Below are 20489 nucleotides of genomic sequence, written 5' to 3'. Positions count from 1 at the left end.
GGAGAGAACTTAAATTTAGTTTGCAACTCCAACCCCAAAACAGTTGAGATGCTATTTAAAATTTAAATAAAAAACAATGCAATGATTTGCAAATCTCAAATCCATTTTTTATTTACAATAGAACATAGAAAACATATCAGATGTTGAAAGTGAGAAAATGTACCATTTTAAGAAAAGAATAAGGTCATTTTGAATTTAATGGCAACAACACGTCTCAAAAATGTCGGGACAGGGCCATGTTTACCAACAACAGTCCGTAAACATCTGGGAACTGAGGAGACCAGTTGCTGGACTTTTGGGAGAGGAATGATGTCCCATTCTTATCTGATACTTGTTTCTAGCTACTCAAAAGTCCCAGGTCGTCTTTGTCGTATTTTCCATTTCATGATGTGCCAAATGTTGGTGAAAGGTCTGGACTGCAGGCAGACCAGTTCAGCATCCGAGTGTTCTACTACGAAGCCATGCTATTGTAATAGATGCAGTATGCATTTTAGCATTGTCTTTCTGAAATATGCCTTCCCCGAAAAAGACTGAAACAAATTTTCCAATAAAGAATTTCAAATATCAATTTGTCTGACCACATATCAGTTTTTCACTTTGTTACAGTCCACTTTAAATGAGTTTTGGCCCAGAGAAGACATCAGTGTTTCCGGATTGTGTTCACATATGGCTTCTTCTTTGCGTAGAGATTTAACGTGCATTTGTGAATGGAACAGTTAGCTGTGTTCACAGACAATGATTTCTTAAAAGTGTTCCTGAGCCCATGATTTCCAGATTCTTGGAATCTTTTTCATAATATTATGTATTGTAGATGATGAGATGTTGAAAGTCTTCACAATTTTATGTTGAGGAAGATTTTGAAATTGTTCCACAATTTGTAGACACATTTTTTTGCAGATTGATGACTTCTGAGAAACTCTGACTCAATAAGATGCTCTTCTTATACCCCATCATGTCACCTGTTGCCAGTTGACATAATTCTCACAAAAAGTTCCCTTCAGCTGTTTCTTTTTTGTACCACTTACTTTTCCAGCCTTTTGTTGCCCCATCCCAACTTTTTTGAGATGTATTGCTTCCATTAAATTCAAAATGAGCGAATATTTTTCATGTAATAGTAAAATGTCTTAACAACATTTGATATGTTTTCTATGTTTTGTTGTGAATAAAATGAGGGTTTATGAGATGTGCAAATCATTGAATTCTGTTTTTATTTAAATTTTACCCAGTGTCACAACTATTTTAGAATTGGGGTTGCACTTTTTAAAATTATTTCTCTGTTTTGGCTGGTCTCAATCTAAGTACATTGTTGTTTATATTTTGAAGTGTGTTATAGTTTATGTAGCCTTGGAGAGGTACATCTTTTAATTCTAACTGGCTGAAATTCCGTATAAAATTAAAGACACAAGGGAGACCATTTATTCCATCATCAATGTTTACTTAGCTCATAGCAAAGTTGTCCTTATATCTCCTACAGATACTTTTAAAAAGTTGCCTGGGTTTCGAACTTCCACTACATGACTTAATGTTTTGCTCCAAATACTCTCAACTCTTCATGAGGAGGAAAGATTCCTGGTTTCAGTCTGAAATGTATGTCCCCTTAACTTACACCAGTTTCCAAGAGTATGAGCTTTTACTACATAACTAAACAAGTGACGTTGGATAATCTTCATCTGTGTCTGTCTGATGTGCAATGTTTTAAAACTTCACGTCATTTCAAAACATCGAAGATATTTGATACTATTGCATTGTGTGTGGTTAAAGATATGGAGAAATGCTTGTGGATTACAATTAATTAGCTGCTCTACCCATGTACCTCAGAAACCATCTGCACTGAGTGGAGTGCAGACATTTTAGTTTTGTTGTCTCACAGCTTGCTGCAACTCCAAACATGTAGCAGTATTCAGCAATGTTATCACAATGATTCAAAAGTGGTTCATTCCAAGTTCATTTAGAATTGCTACACATCAGTATTGGCACGAAACTCTAAAATTAGATCCGCCTCAGTAAATAGATTTTAATAAATTTCTACCACCAGGAAACTAGAAGCTATTAGTTACTTTTATTTACTTGAACATGGTATCTCAGTTGTTTTCTTTTTACCATATTCTGAACAAAAAAACAGGCTCGACATGCGTTATAGAAAAAAAAATTCTACATTGTATTGCCATGGCTTGGCTATAGTAAATAATTTGCCTCTTCTTATCACGCATGCAAATGACATGACACAAAAAATGCATAACACTGAGTGTTGATTACTATTGTGAGTTTGCAGGGTATGATGCACATGCAAAGGGACAATGGCACTGGCTTTTTAAAAAGACGTAAGGCACTCCTTTGATATATAGAATCACTGCACAACATTTTTTTTTTAAAGTCTTGCTTCCTGAAGAGTTTGCTGATTGTGACAAGTACCTACTGGGTATGCACAAATCTAGTTTAGGTTTTACTTTATCACATAGTAACTCTGAGAAATATACATTATTGTCAGTAAACATATAAATGTCTATGTGAAACATAAACATGGCTAAAATCTAATAAATTCAACAGAATTAAGTGTTTTGCTCCTGATTTTCTTTTGTATTCAATGTCTAGTGCCTTACATTGCAGTGTCTAACAGTAGTCAGCAAGCATTGATGGATTCCAGTTGCCCTGGTATCGTTTCTCCATCGTAGCAATGTCCTGGTAAAACCTTTCATCGTGTTCGTCACTGAAAGCACCGAGATTTGCGGGGAAGAAGTCCAAGTGTGAGTGGAGGTAATGAATCTTAAATGACATGTTGCACTTCATTGCCTTGTATGCTTTGAAAAGTTTGTCTACCAGCTGAATGTAGTTTGGTGTTCTGTAATTGCCCAGAAAATTGTCAACAATGTCTTTGAAGGCTTTCCAGGCAATTTTTTCCGGCCCAACTAACAGATCTTCAAATCACTTGTCACTCATAACAGGTATGATCTGGGGGCCAACAAAAATGCCCTCTTTGATCTTGGCGTCAGTTATTCTTGGGAACATCTGTCTTAAATAACAAAAACCTTTGCCTTCCTTTTTAAGTGCTTTCACAAAATTCTTCATGAATCCCAGTTTTATGTGAAGAGGAGGCAAAAATATCTTTGCTGGATTGACAAGCAATTCATGTACTACATTTTTCTGTCCTGGAACTAACTTTTTAAGTTCTGTCGAGAATAGTGCGACTCTTTGGCATGGCTGTCCCATTCACAGATGAAACAGTACTTTGTATAGCCGAGCTGCAGTCCTAGTAACAGAGCAACGACTTTAAGATCTCCACAGATATTCCAGGTGTACCTGCTACAGTATACTGGACGTGCTTCAGCAACAGTTCCATATTCTCATACGTTTCTTTCATGTGTGCTGCATAGCCAACAGGTACGGAAGGATAAACATTGCCGTTGTGGAGCAGAACAGCTTTCAGGCTTAACATTGATAAATCAGTGAAGAGATGCCACTCTTCCGGGTTGTAATCACAACCCAAGGCTGAGAACAATCCTTCAATGTCACAACAGAGACTGTCGACTTGTGCAAAAAATTTGGTTATATCATGATGTCTGCCTCGAAACACAGAAATTTTCGTACCTGGTGACAGCAAACACCATTCTTGCAGTCTCAAACCCAGCAGCTCGGCTTTTGCTTTTGACAGACCAAAATCTCTGACCAAATCGTACACTTTGGACTGTTTTATCAGATGTGGATTGCCTGATGACGCCGATTCAAAATCCAGGTCAATGTCACTATCAGTACCCTGCATTGCCGTTTCTTCATCTTGTTTGTCTAAGGTCCAATCCTCTGTTGGTTTCAGAATTGGAAGACTGTCGTCATGTGGCATGGGTCTGATTGCTGAAGGCAGATTAGGATATTCAATTGACTTCTTGTTTTTGGCAGAGAATCCAGACACATTAGTCAAACAGAAGTAACAGTCTGTCACATGGTCTTTCTGTTCTCACCATATTATCGGAACCACTAACGGCATTGTCTTTCGAATGCCTCTGAGCCAGGCTCTCAGATTGACAGCACATGTCGTACAGTAAATGTGAGGCGCCCATTCCTTGTCTTGATCACCAATTTTGCAGCCGAAATACAGATTATAAGCTTTCTTTACAAGAGCAGTCCTCCAACGTCTCTGAGGCGCAAATGTATATTTGCCACAGATATAGAAGAATATATTGCGGCTGTTACGACATTGAAGAGGCATATCGCCCGACACCAAAGCGTCTATACCATCAAGCTTACTTACTGTTATATTGCTACAGATACTATACTTTACTATACTGATACTATACATACACACTAACTATCTTTATAAACCAAATAAGCAGGATCGGTGTATGTAAGCCACCTTTTATAGCATGCTGAGACCGCATCAAGCTCGTTCAGACCTGCCCAGGATGTCAACTTCCACAGAACAGCTTCCAGCATGGCCTGATTCCATGCCTGGACATGCCCAGGCTGCACAAACTGTTGTTAAGTCACTTACGGGAGCGAAAATGTTTGGATACAAATATAAGAAAAAATCATGACAAAATTGAAGATTTCTCTGAAATTTACAATGGGTAAATTTCGATGTGATATTCGTGATTAGCACCCAAAAATCTATAAGAAACACCCAGCAGTGTTCAAGAAGCAAAAACTTTGTTGAACAGTTAATCAGTTTATTTCAAATTTATTATTGTGTACACAGTATAATTTACATTCCTGTTTGCCCATAAGCAGTTAAATCATGAGTTCTGCTACTTCGGAAACAAAGCACGATGTAAACCTACACTTTAAATTAAGTTCATAGACAGGCTGCCGCTGGCGTTTGTAACTTAGTGCCTGCCCATATAAGGCCGTCCGTCAGCGGCAATCCAATAGCAAACTCCCACTAAATATTCACGGGTGAAGGACTGTGCTTATGCAGAGGAAGATGAGATGGTCAGGGTGGTGTTTGGCACAAACTCGGCGAAACTGCGAAAGAAAGTTTTAAGTGCCAGGACTAAGGTAACATTAAATACAGCCATGGACATAGCACGAGATGGCACCAGCACAGCTGGGAACCTTCGATGCATGTACACCGAGCGGCTCACGTGAACTGACGCAGTGCACAGCCAAAAAGCAACAGTTCCAAAGAGCGCTGAACAAAAACCGAATTACACAATTGAAAAGGCAGCAAAAAATATGAAGCGTCTGATACATATAAGCATATTCATAAATCCAGCTACTGCGGAAACAAAGCACACGGTGGAAAAAGTCAATGTCCCGCTAAAGGAAGACAGTGTAAAAAACCCGTGCATGCAGTGTCAGGTCTCAGATGAAGAAGACGAGCTGTTTATTGATGCAGTAAGAAACGAATCGATGAATGAAACCTGTCATCTTTAGAACGATTGACAAACACGGAATGTAAGTTGAACACAACACATCCTACAAATACGAACCTGATTGAAAGAAATAATGATAATCAAATCCTTGATGACAGCAACACTCTGTAACACTCACAAAACAAAAACTGTATATTGACAGTCATGTTACGTTATTTTTAAAATGTTCCCTTTTCTTTTTCATAGCTTCTTTAACACACTACGTCTCCGCTGCGATACGCGGGTATATATTGTAATAAATAACGAGTCCTCAAAATAGAAAAAGTTTTGAGGTTTTATCCCCGTATATTGTCGTCCAGAAAATGAAAAAAATGATCCAAATATGACCTTTTTCAGTACACAAATGAATGAAATGCTGTAACAAAATGGCGTTTATATAGAGGATGGGATGATGGGAGGAAGTGGTTGGCAGGAAGTGACGTTTGGAGGCGGGACCACAGAACCAACGTCACCAGGAGCAGACTGAAGTAATCGAGTTGGAACCGGAAGTGACGTCGTCAGATGGAAATCGGAAGTGACGTCATCGCGGCCATTTTGGATTTGTGATTTTGCGACTGTTTTACTTGTCTTCCGGTTTTCTGTAGATAGAAAGAGTCAGGTAAGCACCACGTGATAAACCCTTGTCTCGCGAGATTTCACTCACCTTTAGGCTCTTTGACTGCCTCCAACTCGCACGTGTGTGACAATATATATGTATATATATATCCCGATCTACATACTCGAATAATGGATACTTTATTCGCCATCAATGATTGTTTTGATAAAGCCATACTCAGTGTATTCATTAGATGAACGGTAAAAAAGTAAGGGCGAGGGGAGGATGACTTATTGAGGCATGCAGGCTGTAGTGCGTCAACTCTATCTGAATTGCGCGATCACATTTGAAAAAATATATCTTTTCAAGTTCTATTTAGTCCATATGTGTCAAACTCAAGGGCCGGGCCACATTCTGCCCGGCGTGTAATTATATCCGCCCGAGATCATTATATATACTGTATTATTGTTATTAATGGCCCGGGTATATGAAGCGCAGGTAACACAATAAACTACAGATCCCATAATGCAGTGCTTCAGCTGCCTTGCTGAACTCTTACCGCGTTAATCAAGTCTAGCTTATGATGCTGCAAGTTATTGCGAAGCTAGCTCACACGATGCTGAAGAGAAAAGTTGATTCTAAAAATAGAGCCTTTAAAAACCGATGGGAGGCTGAGTATATGTTTACTGAACCTGTGTGTCTCATTTGTAGAGCTAATGTGGCTGTAATTACAGAATTTAATCTAAGACGGCACTATGAGACAAAACATCAGGGTAACCTGAAAGACCTGAATGCAATGCAGAAGATACAGAAAGCAGAAGAATTAAATAAGAATCTGACACTTCAGCGGACGTTTTTACCCATGCACAATCACAAAGTGATTTCAAGTGAAGCTGCTTTTATGGGAGACACAAATGCACCAGTGCAACTTGCCCCACTTTCCCTGTTGCCAAGTAATGTTGAAACAAGTCGTCACTACGGTGTTCCCAAATACGCACTTTGCTGATAAACTGAGCGCACTGAGTTTGCACGGCGCTTTGGTGACTTTGAAGAACAAAAAAAGTCCGTCTACATGCGGCTCGAACCTTGTGCATGTTTGGTAGCACATATCTGTGTGAGAAGCTCTTCTCAGTGATAAAGACTAACAAAACAGCACACAGGAGTTGCCTCACTGATGAGCACCTGCAATCCATCCTGAGAATCTCCACAACACAGAACCTCACACCAAACATAAACAAACTTGTTGCCAAAAAAAGATGCCAGGCGTCCAGCTCTAAAATGACATATGAGCAAAGACAACTGAATGATTTGATTTGTTATTGCTGAAAGGAACACATTTTATTTATATTTCCAGGTTTTGTTATGCAACATGTTTATATTTAAATTTGTATAATTTTGACAGGATATATTTTTATGGAGAGCAAAATCTTTTGGGATATTTAAAATCTAAGTTTATTTTTTATATAAAATTACATAGGAGTAAAGAAATTTGAATGTTTGTTCTTTTAACGTTTACTTTATTTCTAACTTGTATAATTTAGACAGGATATATTTTTATGGAGAGCAAAATATTATAAGTTGTTTAAGGTTTGAGTTGATTTATTCAGGAATAATATTCCTGTCTGTTTTTACCATTCCTACCAAAGATATTTCTGTCGACTAAATAAAAATTCCTTCTATTTAAAATTTAAATAGAACTTGAACAAATACGATAGTTCATAATATCCACGCAGACTTGCACGTAAGAGCGGAGTTATCCGTTTTAACAAGCAGCGTATTGCACTGATACGAAATAGCTGTGTGTGTATATATGTAGATATGTATGTATATGTATATATACTGTATGTTTATATATGTGTGTATGTATATGTATATATATATATATATGTATTTGTGTGCATATGTGTGTGTGTATGTATGTATGTATGTGTGTATGTATATGTATGTGTATATATGTAGATATATATATGTATGTATATATGTGTGTGTGTGTGTATATATATGTGTATATGTATAGATATATATATACAGTATGACAGCAACACTCATCACTAACAACAGTGACAAAACAATTACATTGACAATCATGTTATGTTATTTTCAAAATGTTTCCTTTTCTTTTTCATTGCTTCTTTAACACACTACTTCTCCGCTGCGAAGCGCGGGTATTTTGCTAGTGAAAATATAAAAATATGAAAATATAAAAATATGATTTGTGAAAATATGAGCATATACAAATATGAAACTATTAAAGTATGAAAATGTATTTATAAGCTATAAACTTAGGACACGTGGCTTTATTTTATAAACACTAGGTTCAAAATTAATATTAAGAAATTAAATATACACTTATCTTGCAGTCATAGCTATGCCTATGTGTAACTTTCTGAAAATATTCACACACCCGTGCTTATAAACTAATGACACACACGTCCTCATTTTATAAACACTAGATTCAAAACTAATATTATAAAATTAAATATACACTTATCTTGCATGAAGGCCACGCATATGTACGACTACATTAAAATGCTATAAAATATTTACGCACCCGCTCTAAGTTATAAACTAATAGTAAGAAAATAAATATACAATTATCTAGCCGACCGTTTCTAAAAACGATGTGGACTCTCTGCTCTAAGTTATAAGATCACGACGCGCATCTTTATTTTATAAGCACTTATCTTTCCTGCATAGCCATAACTGAAACGGTATTCACTCCCCCGCTCTAAGTTATAAACTTATAGTAAGAAAATAAATGTACAATTTTCTAAAAAAGATATAAGATATTGACTCCCTGCTCTAAGTTATAAGTTCACGACACGCATCTTTATTTTATAAGCACTTATCTTATTGTGTTCTATTTTTTATATCATAAAGTAAAATACTTATTCTCACCCCGAATCAAAGCAATTAAGAAAATATACACTCCTTCTGATTTTTACTAAAATTCTTAATCACAAGACTGTTTTTAAAAAGCTATAAAGGTCAAAAAAGACTTTTTACATTCCTATGGTCTAAGAACAAAGTTATTAAATGAAATATTTTCCACTAACGACTCTCTCTTATATTCACAATGATCTTTACAAGCTCGCAAGAATAGTGATTAAAAACGGTTCTCGCTGTCTATGGAACTTGATAAAAAGTTGTCTATATACCAAGTACAAACCCGGCTCTTTTGCCGGTATTTTAGCCTCGTTAATCGGGTAAATGTCAAAATAGACTTTACTTCACATTTACAGTATATCAACCTAAAAATACAAGTGGCGATCTAAGAAAGGGCTCTTTCCGATACTGTATTTTAGCTGCGTTAATCGGGTAAATGTCAAAATAGACTTTACTTCACGTTTACAGTATATCAACTTTAAAATACATGTGGTGATCTAAGAAACGGCTCCACATAAAGTATTTGCTTAGATGTGAACCTTACAGCTGTGGGCGTTTGAATGAGGCTTCTTTGACGCTACCAGGGTCTCCCCGCCCCTTAGAGGTGGAACTTTAACAACTCGGCACCTATGAGCTTTCTCACAAACGTCCTGCATGTTTCGCTCCACCCTTCCAAGGCGGTGCGAAGCTCTAGGTGCTGCATAAAGTGTTCTGCTTAGCCCTCTCCCGCCACACAATCTTTTCCAGCATTCCAAGTGTCTCCAAGAGCTTTCCATTAGCTAGGCATTTTCGCTTTTTTCTTCTGGAATGGCTGGCATGGCAAAAAATGTTTTTGTGGTTGTTGGTAAGTGTAGATTATCGAAATATGTGCTGTTAATGATCGTCTCTCTTCAAACTGATGAAATGATGTTCTTTTATAAATCCGCTTTCTGACCGGTTGGTTGCTCAAAAAGTGAGTCAGTTCTTCTTTCGGCCGTACTTTTAAATCGAAATGTTGTTTATAAGAACCCTAGATTTAATGTATTTAAGTATGTACAAACGTAATACTTTTTAATGGTAATGTACATTTCATGCTGATTACCTTTTATGGAAATGCACAAACGTATTACTTATATGAACGTTCAGGCATGTCCCTCTATTTTAGTATGCCCCTGTGCCCCCGTTCTGTTCCAGTCCCTGTAGCTCCCACTTCTGTCTCGGCAATCTCTGCTCCAGTCACTATTTCTGTCCCTGTAGCTCTATTTTAGTATGCCCCTGTGCCCCCTCTGTCCCAGTCCCTGTAACTCCCACTTCTGCACCCTCTACTTCAGTAGGCCCCTGTGCCCCCTCTGTTCCAGTCACTGTCTCCTCTGTTCCAGTCCCTGTAGCTCCCACTTCTGCTCCCTTTACTTCTAGCTGTACATAGTTTGAAGAGAGACGATCATTAACGGCACATATTTCGATAATCTACACTTACCAACAATCACAAAAATATTTTTTGCCATGCCAGCCATTGCGGAAGAAAAAAGCGAAAACGCCTAGCTTATGGAAAGCTCTTGGAGACACTTGGAATGCTGGAAAAGATTGTGTGGCGGGAGACGGCTAAGCCGAACACTTTATGCAGCACCTAGGGCTCCACACCGCCTTGGAAGGGCGAGGCGAAACACGCGGGACATTTGTGAGAAAGCTCATAGTTGCAGAGTTGTTGATGTTCCGCCTCTAAGGGGCGGGGTGACCCTGGTAGCGGCAAAGAAGCCTCATTCAAACGCCCACATCTGTAAGGTTCACATCTAAGCAAATACTTTATGTGGAGCCCTTTCTTAGATCGCCATGTGTATTTTTAGGTTGATATACTGTAAATGTGAAGTAAAGTCTATTTTGACATTAACCCGATAAATCATATTTTGGGGTGGGGCTTAACGTCATCAATCATGCTTGGGGCGGGGCTTAAAGTCATCAATCATCTTTTTGACAGTTGCTTCCAGTATGTACTACACCTTTCCACAATTTATTGTCTCCCAAGTAAATGTGTACTATGTTTCTGTAATGGGCTTCAGCTAGCCAATACTCTCACATGACTCTTTCCTAAACCTTTTTTCTACTTTTTGTAATTTTTCTTATTTCTACCCTGCTGTTATGTAAGTATCTTGCTTCTTTCACCATTGATCTCTTATTCTTCCAGTTTATTTGTTTTGTCATGTGGGGATGGTTTTGTCTCAACAAATATGTGTTTATGGGTAGTTATACCACAGTCTCCTTCCCATAAGCCAAACTTCTACAATCTCTATCCTATGTCTGCTTCTGGCTGTAATTATATTCAGGCCAATTTTCTCTTTCATGCCCCAAGCACAGAATCAAGCAATATTTCCTCTAATCCACATTTAAAAAGCCACACTGTACACCTTTGTAATCTTTTCTCATCTATATTTTTCATTGATATTCCTCAATTCTGTTTCCCTCTATACTGACTGCAAACAGCCAGCCCACATCTAACATTTTTTAACACTAGAATCCCTGAAGCCTACGAAAAAACTTGTAATTCTGGGCCATCTTAAATTGCTTCATAACTTCTCATCACCGCCTTTTTTTGCAAATACAATAGAATACAGTTTATTTTTGTATAGCCCAAAACCACACAAGAAGTGTCGCAATTGGCTTTAACAGACCCTGCCTCTTGACAACCCCCCAGCCTTGACTCTCTAAGAAGACAAGGAAAAACTCCCAAAAAAAAAAATAAACCCTTGTAGGGAAAAAATGGAAGAATCCTTGGGAAAGGCAGTTCAGAGAGAGACCCCTTTCCAGGTAGGTTGGGCGTGCAGTGGGTGTCAAAAAGAAGGGGCTCAATCCAATACAATACAATACACAAAACAGAACAAATCCTCAACTTTTACAAGTACGGAGCAGAATTTCAAAGTAGATGATATCACATAATATGATTTGGATTTGTTTAGAGTCCTGGAGACCTCAACAATCAAGCTGCCTCCGCCATTTGGCTATTCCACAGCTGAAACAGTGCTGGGCCAGACAATCCGATGAAAGGACCCCTCTACCCATGATTCCTCGATCCTCCATCAGGGATGACTTTACCTTAGGCAGGCAAAACAACTTGGCAGGTGGGCCATGGCACCAAGTGCCACATTTGAGTACCAAGAAGAGAAACAGAATAGGTGAGGGTTAATAACAAATTATAATTATCATGTTACTTATGTTTTAGTGCTAATGACTAACAACAGAGATGCAGTCTGTACAGTTAATCAGCAGCTCTAGTCAGGATATGCTAAACTGAAGTAGTGAGTCTTCAGCTGGGATTTAAAAGCTGAGACCGAAGGGGCATCTCTTATAGTAGCAGGCAGACCATTCCACAGTTTAGGGGCCCTGTAACTAAAAGCTTGACCTCCCACTGTTATTTTATTAATCCTTGGAATCATAAGCAGACCAGCATCTTGAGATCTTAATGTGGCTCTGGTTTGTAAGTCATGATAAGTTCAGACAAGTAAGCCGGACCTTGGCCATTTAATGCTTTATATGTTAAAAGGAGGATTTTGAAATCTGCCCTAAACTTAACCGGGAGCCAGTGTAAGGATTTAAGAACTGGAGTTATGTGTTTGTATTTTCTTGTTCTTGTAATAATTCTTGCAGCAGCATTTTGGATTAACTGGAGGCTGTATAAAGAACAGTTTGAACATCCAGTGAACACCGCATTGCAGTAGTCAATCCTACTAGAAATAAATGCATGAATTAATTTCTCAGAATCCTGTTTATTTAGAAAGCGCCTTAATTTCCCAACATTTTTAAGATGGAAGAAACATGATTTGGACAACTTTGTAATATGCACTTTAAATGACATGCTAGAATCAAAGATAACTCCTAGATTGTGGGCTGATTCAGTAAAATTAATGGTGATTCCAACTGAGTTAAATGATGACAAAATATTGTTGTGATCAGCATCATTCCCTCCAACAATTAACATCTCTGTTTTATCTGTATTTAAAGACAAGTAGTTCTCATCCATCCACTCCTTTAATTCACTAACACAACTAATTAAAGACAACATCGGAGAAACTTCATTTGATCTAAATGAAGGTATAACTGGGTGTCATCTGCATACGAGTGAAAATTAACATTATGTTTCCTAATGATAGATCCCAGTGGAAGCATGTAAAGTGAAAACAGTAAAGGTCCCAGTACTGAGCCTGTGGGACACCATATCTCACTTCTGTGTATAATGATGGAGTACTGTCAGCACATTTCTGTACATATTGGAATCGATTTGATAAATAAGAACTAAACCAAGCAAGCACAGTGCCTGTAAGCCCAACATCATTTTCTAGCCTGTGCAGTAAAATAGAATGGTCAATGGTGTCAAATGCTGCACTTAAGTCTAACAACATAATTACAGTGGAGTTTCCTTCATCAGAGGATATCAGAATGTCGTTTACAACCCGTGTTAGTGCCATTTCTATACTATGACCAGTGTGGAAACCAGACTGGAATTTCTCAAATTGTAATGCGTAAGGTGTGACTAAAGCTGATTGGCAACTACTTTTTCTAGTATTTTAGAGAGAAAGGGTAAATCTGAAATAGGTCTATAATTATTTAGTATGTGTGGGTCTAGGTCTGACTTTTTAAGTAATGGTTTAATGACTGACTGTTTTAGTGCATCAGGTACTGTGCCATGCAATAATGAACTAATGAAAACTTTTAGAATAGGCGCTGCAAGAACATCCATTGCACTTTTTACTAGTTTTTTTGGCACTGGATCTAGGGAACAAGTAGTGGGTTTCATTTTAGAAATTAAAAGTTAAGACTTCCTGCTCAGTTACAAGATTAAAATTACTAAAGTGCCGAATGCAACGTGAGGCAGTGAGGCAGGTTCTGCTAAGCTAGTATGCAGTTTGTACTGTGATGCAGAGATCTGGGATCTTATATTTTTAATTTTCTCATTGAAGAAGTTCATAAAGTCTGTACTGCTAATATCTGTTGGTATTTTGCACTGTAGATCTGAATTCCTATTTGTTAATTTAGCAACTGTTCTAAACAGTACCCGAGGATTTTTATTATTGCCATCTATTATTGTAAAATAGTATTCTGAGCAAGCTTTAAAGCAGGGGTCTCCAACTTTTTTTCCCCTGAGAGCTACTTTTACAAAATGAAAATGGCAGAGAGCTACTCATGTTTTCTAACATTTATTCTCATAGCTTATTTTAACCCAAATAAACTGAAAAAGCTTGTTTTGCCTGAACATTTACAAAATGCTGGTGTCCACAACTCACATTTTGCATTAAAACATCACAAAAAATATTTAGTTCACCTGCAAGTGCATTTTGTATATCTGTATGCATTTTCTAGTGTATCTCACACTATTGAATTAAAACATGACTGCTATCAAAACAAAACAATGCAATTACAAATACACAGATATTACTTATTCATTTGTCATTTTGTTACATGTCACTGATTCACTTCACAAGAGTATTCACATGTCCTGTTGCATGTGTGATGTGTTTTTTAGTTTGCGAGATGACTGGCACTGCATGGAGTCAACAAGAGAGGTGTATGGTGGAGTGTAGCCACTTAGGTTCACTCTTATGGAGTCACTTAAATGTTCATCTGTCAGTCTTGTTCTGAACTTTGATTTCATGACATTTGTGTCAGAAAAGGCAGACTTACAGGGGTATGTGCGAGTAGGCCCAAACAAAGCAGACATTTTCAGAGCTGCTGCATGAAGATTCTTATAGTTATGTGGCTCTACTAAGCTCCAGAAATGCTGAGAATACTGTTGAGACTATAACTGCACATTATTTTGAAGGTTTACTAATATATAAAATATAAAATCCAGTATATGTCTGTATGTCTGTCCATTTTTCACAATAGAACTACTTAAAGGATTTAGATCGTTTTTTTTTTTCTACAGTTTGCTTGAAAATTCCGGTTGATTTTCAGACGTCTCATTTCGCTGTGTGTCATAGTTGGCTTGCGATACCGATTTATTTGCGTGTGAATGAGAAGCATCCGGGTAGACGGAAGTGGGGCGGGGCCCTACTCACTCACGCTGCAGCCTTGAAGCATGTACCTTAACCGCACTTTGCTGGCGAACATTTAGGATTTAGATCGGCAAGGATTTAGATCATTTGTTTGGGCGAGGATTGTTTCCTTTGGAGGCACTAGCTCTCCGGAAATGTGTTCTTTTGAAATTGTGGCATGTTAAGTAACCGAGAAATATAGAAATATGATATTTAAATGTGATATCCCTCCCATAGTGATTACGGCAGTACAACAAAGAATCACATGAGAGAATTATACTTAGCTTTCTTTAATGACGATTTTACGCAGTATAACAGACGAAAGGAAGCCATAGCAAGACAATATCAAGGTATGATCTTGATCTATAGAGTCTGCCATTTTCATCACTGTGCTGAAAGGTTTTTCCAGACGGAAGACATCATCCATCCATAGGCTTTAAAGTGTATTGGTAGTAGGTCCATCCTTATATACTGGTTGCTCCACGTGCAGGCTCTTTCTTTGGTCTCCAAACAAGGACAGGAAAGGAACTTCACCTCCAAAAAATACAGGAATAGCACAATGCCTACTTGCAGTTCTCATTCTCCCAACAAGGAAAGAAGATTTTGTGCTGACACAGGACAGAAGTATACTATTCTGTCTTTTAGGCTGACTATACAATCCTCCAGTTGTCTTTGGCTATCTAGTCCTATGCTTGGCTGGCAATTCTAAATGCTGAGCCCCGGTGTACTATACTTGGTCTGCCTGTATGAATGAATCCATAACAGTGTGCACAGAGACAGTGACATTAAACTTAATATTATAACAAACATATTATAACAGGGATTTAGATCTTTTTTTTTCTATAATTTGCTTGAATATTCTGGTTGATTTTGCGACTTTTCTCATTTCATTATGTATCATAGTTCACTTGCAGTGCGGATTTATTTGTGAGAATCCCAGAGACATGCAACGGGCCGAGGAGAGGGGCCTTCCTCACTCACTCGCCACCAACGGGGTGTGTTCCTTAACTCTGCTTAGCTAGCGTTCGAGAGAACACTTGAATTCAAATTTGTTTGATATTTAAAATAAAGTATTACCTAGATCTTGATGAATTAGAGTCTGGATATTCTCTTAAGTGTATGCCACATTGAAAAGATAGACTGCAATTCAGATTGTGGATCGTGATTTTGTGTTAAAAGGATCGTGATGTTATTTTTTGAAAAGATCGCCCAGCCCTCATTTGACTAATAAAGTTTTACAATTTATGTAGGACTAGCAAAATACCCGCGCTTCGCAGCGGTGAAGTACTGCATTAAAATTTTTATTAAGAAGAAAATTAAACCTTTTTAAACTGAGGGAAAATATGCCAATAATTATTTGCTAAGGATCTCTTTGTATACCATGTTGTCAGTTCAGCCCTCCGGTTGTAACATGACCAAGCTGTGTGCTGAGCTTACTCTTGAGCATGTAACTTACAGTTGGCCATGTGAACAGTAATCTTGTTTCAAATCTCACAGCTTGGATTGCTGTTGTCATAATCGGTTTGAGTTTCATGGTTTGTTTCAATTATGACAGTATTTGCAGGACTTGTTGTGTTGAAGTGACATTTGGCATCTGTCAAGCGTTGTAAGCACACAACCGGTTTCATCAATAAAATCGCATCTAGCTTTTGAGAGTTTAAACATTCATAAACATCAAAGTGTCCACTACTGAAATCGTCACCTGTGAATCTAAGATGTTTATGAGGCATTGGCGGCTGTCGAAAGGTGTAAAATATTTGGCCATTTCGGTACACTTGAAAGCAACAACCGAACAATTCAGCGGCAGCCATTAACTCACATGCGGAACCATAGGTGAAGGGCTTAAGCATTTCACTCTTATAGTGCTCCTGTGTACAGTAGTATAATTATCTCCTGTACCGTCATCAGTCCACACCTTGAACCTGTCCCAGTCATTCAATACATAAGACAGAATGTTCCTCCGGATATCAAGAGTGAGCCTGATATGGCCGTGCAATATGTAACAAAGAGAATGGAAAAGGTAGATGCTATCTCCGGGCATGGAAACCACTTGGTAAGTGACAGTTCTTTGATTGATAGTGATCATCTCGATAGATATGGTAATGGGGGTTGGAATGATAAAGGAAATGGGTACCTGAGCAATGTAAAGTAAGTGTAAAATACCTATACAATAACTATAATTGTAATAAACAAACAATAAAACAGCGGAGAAGCCGTGGATTAAACAAAAAGGCTGTAGTTATCAATAGGGAGATGTGAATCCCGTGGCGAAGCAAGGAAGGGAATGTAGAGACCGGAGCGACGGACGGTCTTATATAGGCAGGCAGCCAACAACGTGGGAGGCGTTGGGATGGGGGACCCAACGCCACCTCACACGGTGACCGAGGTGCAGGCTATAGACTGTGGAGCCAACCCGGACACAGACAGGCGGACATGTTGTTTGTCACCACCACACGTTTACTATATATACAATATTTACAAATATAAAGTCCAGTGCACACTCACAAACCCCAATACAGTGTCCCGGCCACACAAATGCCTTTCCTTCGGGCCGCCTCCACACTCCTCTCGTGCCTTGTCCTTCTTCCACCCGACTCCAGCCCTGAATGAAGGGAGACGGCCCCTTTTATATTCTCCCAGATGAGCTCCAGGTGATTCCCGACTCTCCTTCATTGGCCACGCCCCAGCATGGCGGAAGTGCCGGCTGTTCTCCCAGCAGCTCTCCGGGCGCCCTTTTAATTCTTCCCCCCCAGCACTTCCTGGTGTGGCGGAAGTGCTGAGGTAACAGGTCCCCAAGGCATTGGGGCGCCTCCTAGCGGTGACCACGGGCCCCTACAGGGTGGGGCTTCCATGCCCTCAACCCGTGGCCCCCAAAGCAACCAGGAAGGCGGCCCCCACGTAATCGAGGGTGTGCGTAGACCCACATCCGGTGCCTCATGGCGTCCTGGCCGGGTCATTGCCCCTGGCATCCCTGACAGGACGTATATATGTACGTAAGTAGGATTCAGTTAGCGTTGGGAACCCGTGTACCAAATTTCTTGAAGATGGGCCCATAAGTAACAAAGACTGTTGAAAAGTTCAATATGGCGCTGACAGTGGCATCATACCACCGAAATAAGTACGTACATTGGTTTCGGTTAGCTCAGGGAAGCCACCTACCAAATTTCTTGAAGATGGGGCCATGAATAAGAAAGTTCAATATGGCGGACGTTGTTGACTGTTATGACCGTTACGTGTAGAATTTCGAAATGAAACCTGCTTAACTGTTGTAAGTAAGCTGTAAGGAATGAGCCTGCCAAATTTCAGCCTTCTACCTACACGGGAAGTTAGAGAATTAGTTACGTTTGGAAAGTTCAATATGACGGCCGACAGTGGCGTCATACCATCGAAATAAGTAAGTACATCGGTTTCAGTTAGTGCAGGGAAGCCGCCTACCAAATTTCGTGAAGATGGGGCCATAAATAAGAAAGTTCAACATGGCGGACGTTGTCGACTCTTATCGACCGTTATGACTGTTACGTGTAGAATTTCGAAATGAAACCTGCTTAACTTTTGTAAGTAAGCTGTAAGGAATAAGCCCTCTAAATTTCAGCTTTCTACCTACATGGGAAGTTGGAGAATTAGTGATGAGTCAGCGAGTGAGTGAGTGAGTCAGTCAGTGAGGGCTTTGCCTTTTATTAGTACAGCTTCATTAACCCTTTGGCGAGCTACTTGGAAAGGGGTTGCAAGCTACCGGAGCTTGTTGGAGACCCCTGCTTTAAAGAGAGCTTTTCTATATTTTTTTAATACTCTCTGTGCAATTTGAAAGACATGTAGCTTTGTTGTTCTCCATCTGTGCTCCAGTTTTCGACACTCTAATTTAAGAGCTCGAGTGTTTTCATTAAACCAGGGAGAGTTTCTATGTGCTTTGATCACTTTTGTTTTAAGGGGAGTCAGTGCATCCAGAGCATCTCTCAAGGTCACATTACAATGTGATGTTAGCTGATCTAAATTGTTTTCCATGTTTACATTTGATGCTAACTGATCTAAATGGTTTTCCACAATTGCACTCGTCTTACTCAAAGTATCTATACATTTTGAAGCAGAATTACAATCTAGATGTCGTACTCTGTTTTAATCTGTGAGTGCATTGGCAAGGGCAGGACTAAATCAAACGTAATTAAGTAGTGAACTTTATTAATGCCAAGGGGAAATTCACATAATCCAGCAGCAGCATACTGATGCAAAAAACAATATTAAATTAAAGAGTAATAAAAATGCAGGTAAAAACAGACAATAACTTTAAATAATGTTAGCGTTTAACCCCCCCGGGTGGAATTGAAAAGTCGCATAGTGTGGGGGAGGAACGATCTCCTCAGTCTGTCAGTGGAGCAGGACAGTTACAGCAGTCTGTCACTGAAGCTGCTCATCTACCTGAATGATACTGTTCAGTGGATGCAGTGGATTCTCACTGATTGACAGGAGCCTGCTCAGCGCCCATCACTCTGCCACAGATGTTAAACTGTTGAGCTTTATTCCTATAATAGAGCCTGCCTTCCTCACAAGTTTGTACAGGTGTGAGGCGTCCTTCTTTATGCTGCCTCCCCAGCACACCACCACTAAGAAGAGGGCACTCGCCACAACCGTCTCGTAGAACATCTGCAGCATCTTATTGCAAATGTTGAAGGATGCCAGCCTTCTAAGGAAGTATAGTCAGCTCTGACCTTTCTTACACGGAGCATCAGTATTGGCAGTCTAGTCCAATTTATCATCCAGCTGCACTCCCAGGTATTTATAGGTCTGTACCTTCTGCACACAGTCTTCTCTGATGATCACGGGGTCCATGAGGGGCCTGGGCCTCCTAAAATCCACCACCAGTTACTTGCTCTTGCTGGTGTTCAGGTTTGAGTCGCACCATTTAACAAAGTCTTTGATTAGCTTCCTATACTCCTTCTCCTGCCCACTCCTGATGCAGCCCACAATAGCAGTGTCGTCAGCGAACTTTTGCACGTGGCAGGACTCCGAATCGTATTGAAAGTCTGATGTATATAGGTTGAACAGGACAGGAGAAAGTACAGTCCCCTGCGGTGCTCCTGTGTTGCTGACCACACTGTCAGACCTGCAGTTCTTGAGACACACATACTGAGGTCCGTCTGTAAGATAGTCCACGATCCATGCCACCAGGTGTGAATCTACTCCCATCTCTGTCAGCTTGTCCCTAAGGAGAAGAGGTTGATTGGTGTTGAAGGCGCTAGAGAAGTGCAAAACATAATTCTTACAGCACCACTGCCTATGTCGAAGTGGGAGAGGGATCAGTGTAACATATAGATGATGGCATCCTTAGCTCCCACCTTCTCCTGGTATGCAAACTGCAGAGGGTCGAGGGCGTTGCGGACCTGTGGCCTCAGGTGGTGAAGCAGCAGCTGCTCCATGGTCTTCATCATATGTGACGCCAGAGCAACAGGCCAGAAGTCATTCAGCTCACTAGGATGTGATACCTTTGGGACTGGGGTGATACAAGATGTTTTCCAAAGCCTTGGGACTCTCCCCTGTTCCAGGCTCAGGTTGAAGATGCGCTGTAGAGGACTCCCCAGTTCCAGTGCACCGGCCTTCAGCAGTCGTGGAGATACTCCATCTGGACCTGCTGCTTTGCTGGCACAAAGTCTCCTCAGCTCTCTGCTCACCTGCGCTGCTGTAATTGTAGGTGGGGATGTCTCACCTATG

The 20489-nt window shown here is 39.6% G+C and overlaps 1 protein-coding gene across 1 annotated transcript in view; it reads left to right on the top strand.

The window, feature by feature from the left end:
• LOC120529471 (ankyrin repeat and SAM domain-containing protein 6-like) overlaps positions 1 to 20489 on the top strand; it is a 212395-nt gene that overhangs the window by 57323 nt on the left and 134583 nt on the right. The window lies entirely within an intron of this gene.

This window comes from Polypterus senegalus, chromosome 5, assembly GCF_016835505.1.
Source record: "Polypterus senegalus isolate Bchr_013 chromosome 5, ASM1683550v1, whole genome shotgun sequence".
Taxonomy (NCBI): Eukaryota; Metazoa; Chordata; class Cladistia; order Polypteriformes; family Polypteridae; genus Polypterus; species Polypterus senegalus.
The sequence above is the reverse complement of the archived record's forward strand: the minus strand, read 5'-3'. Positions and strand labels throughout refer to the sequence as shown.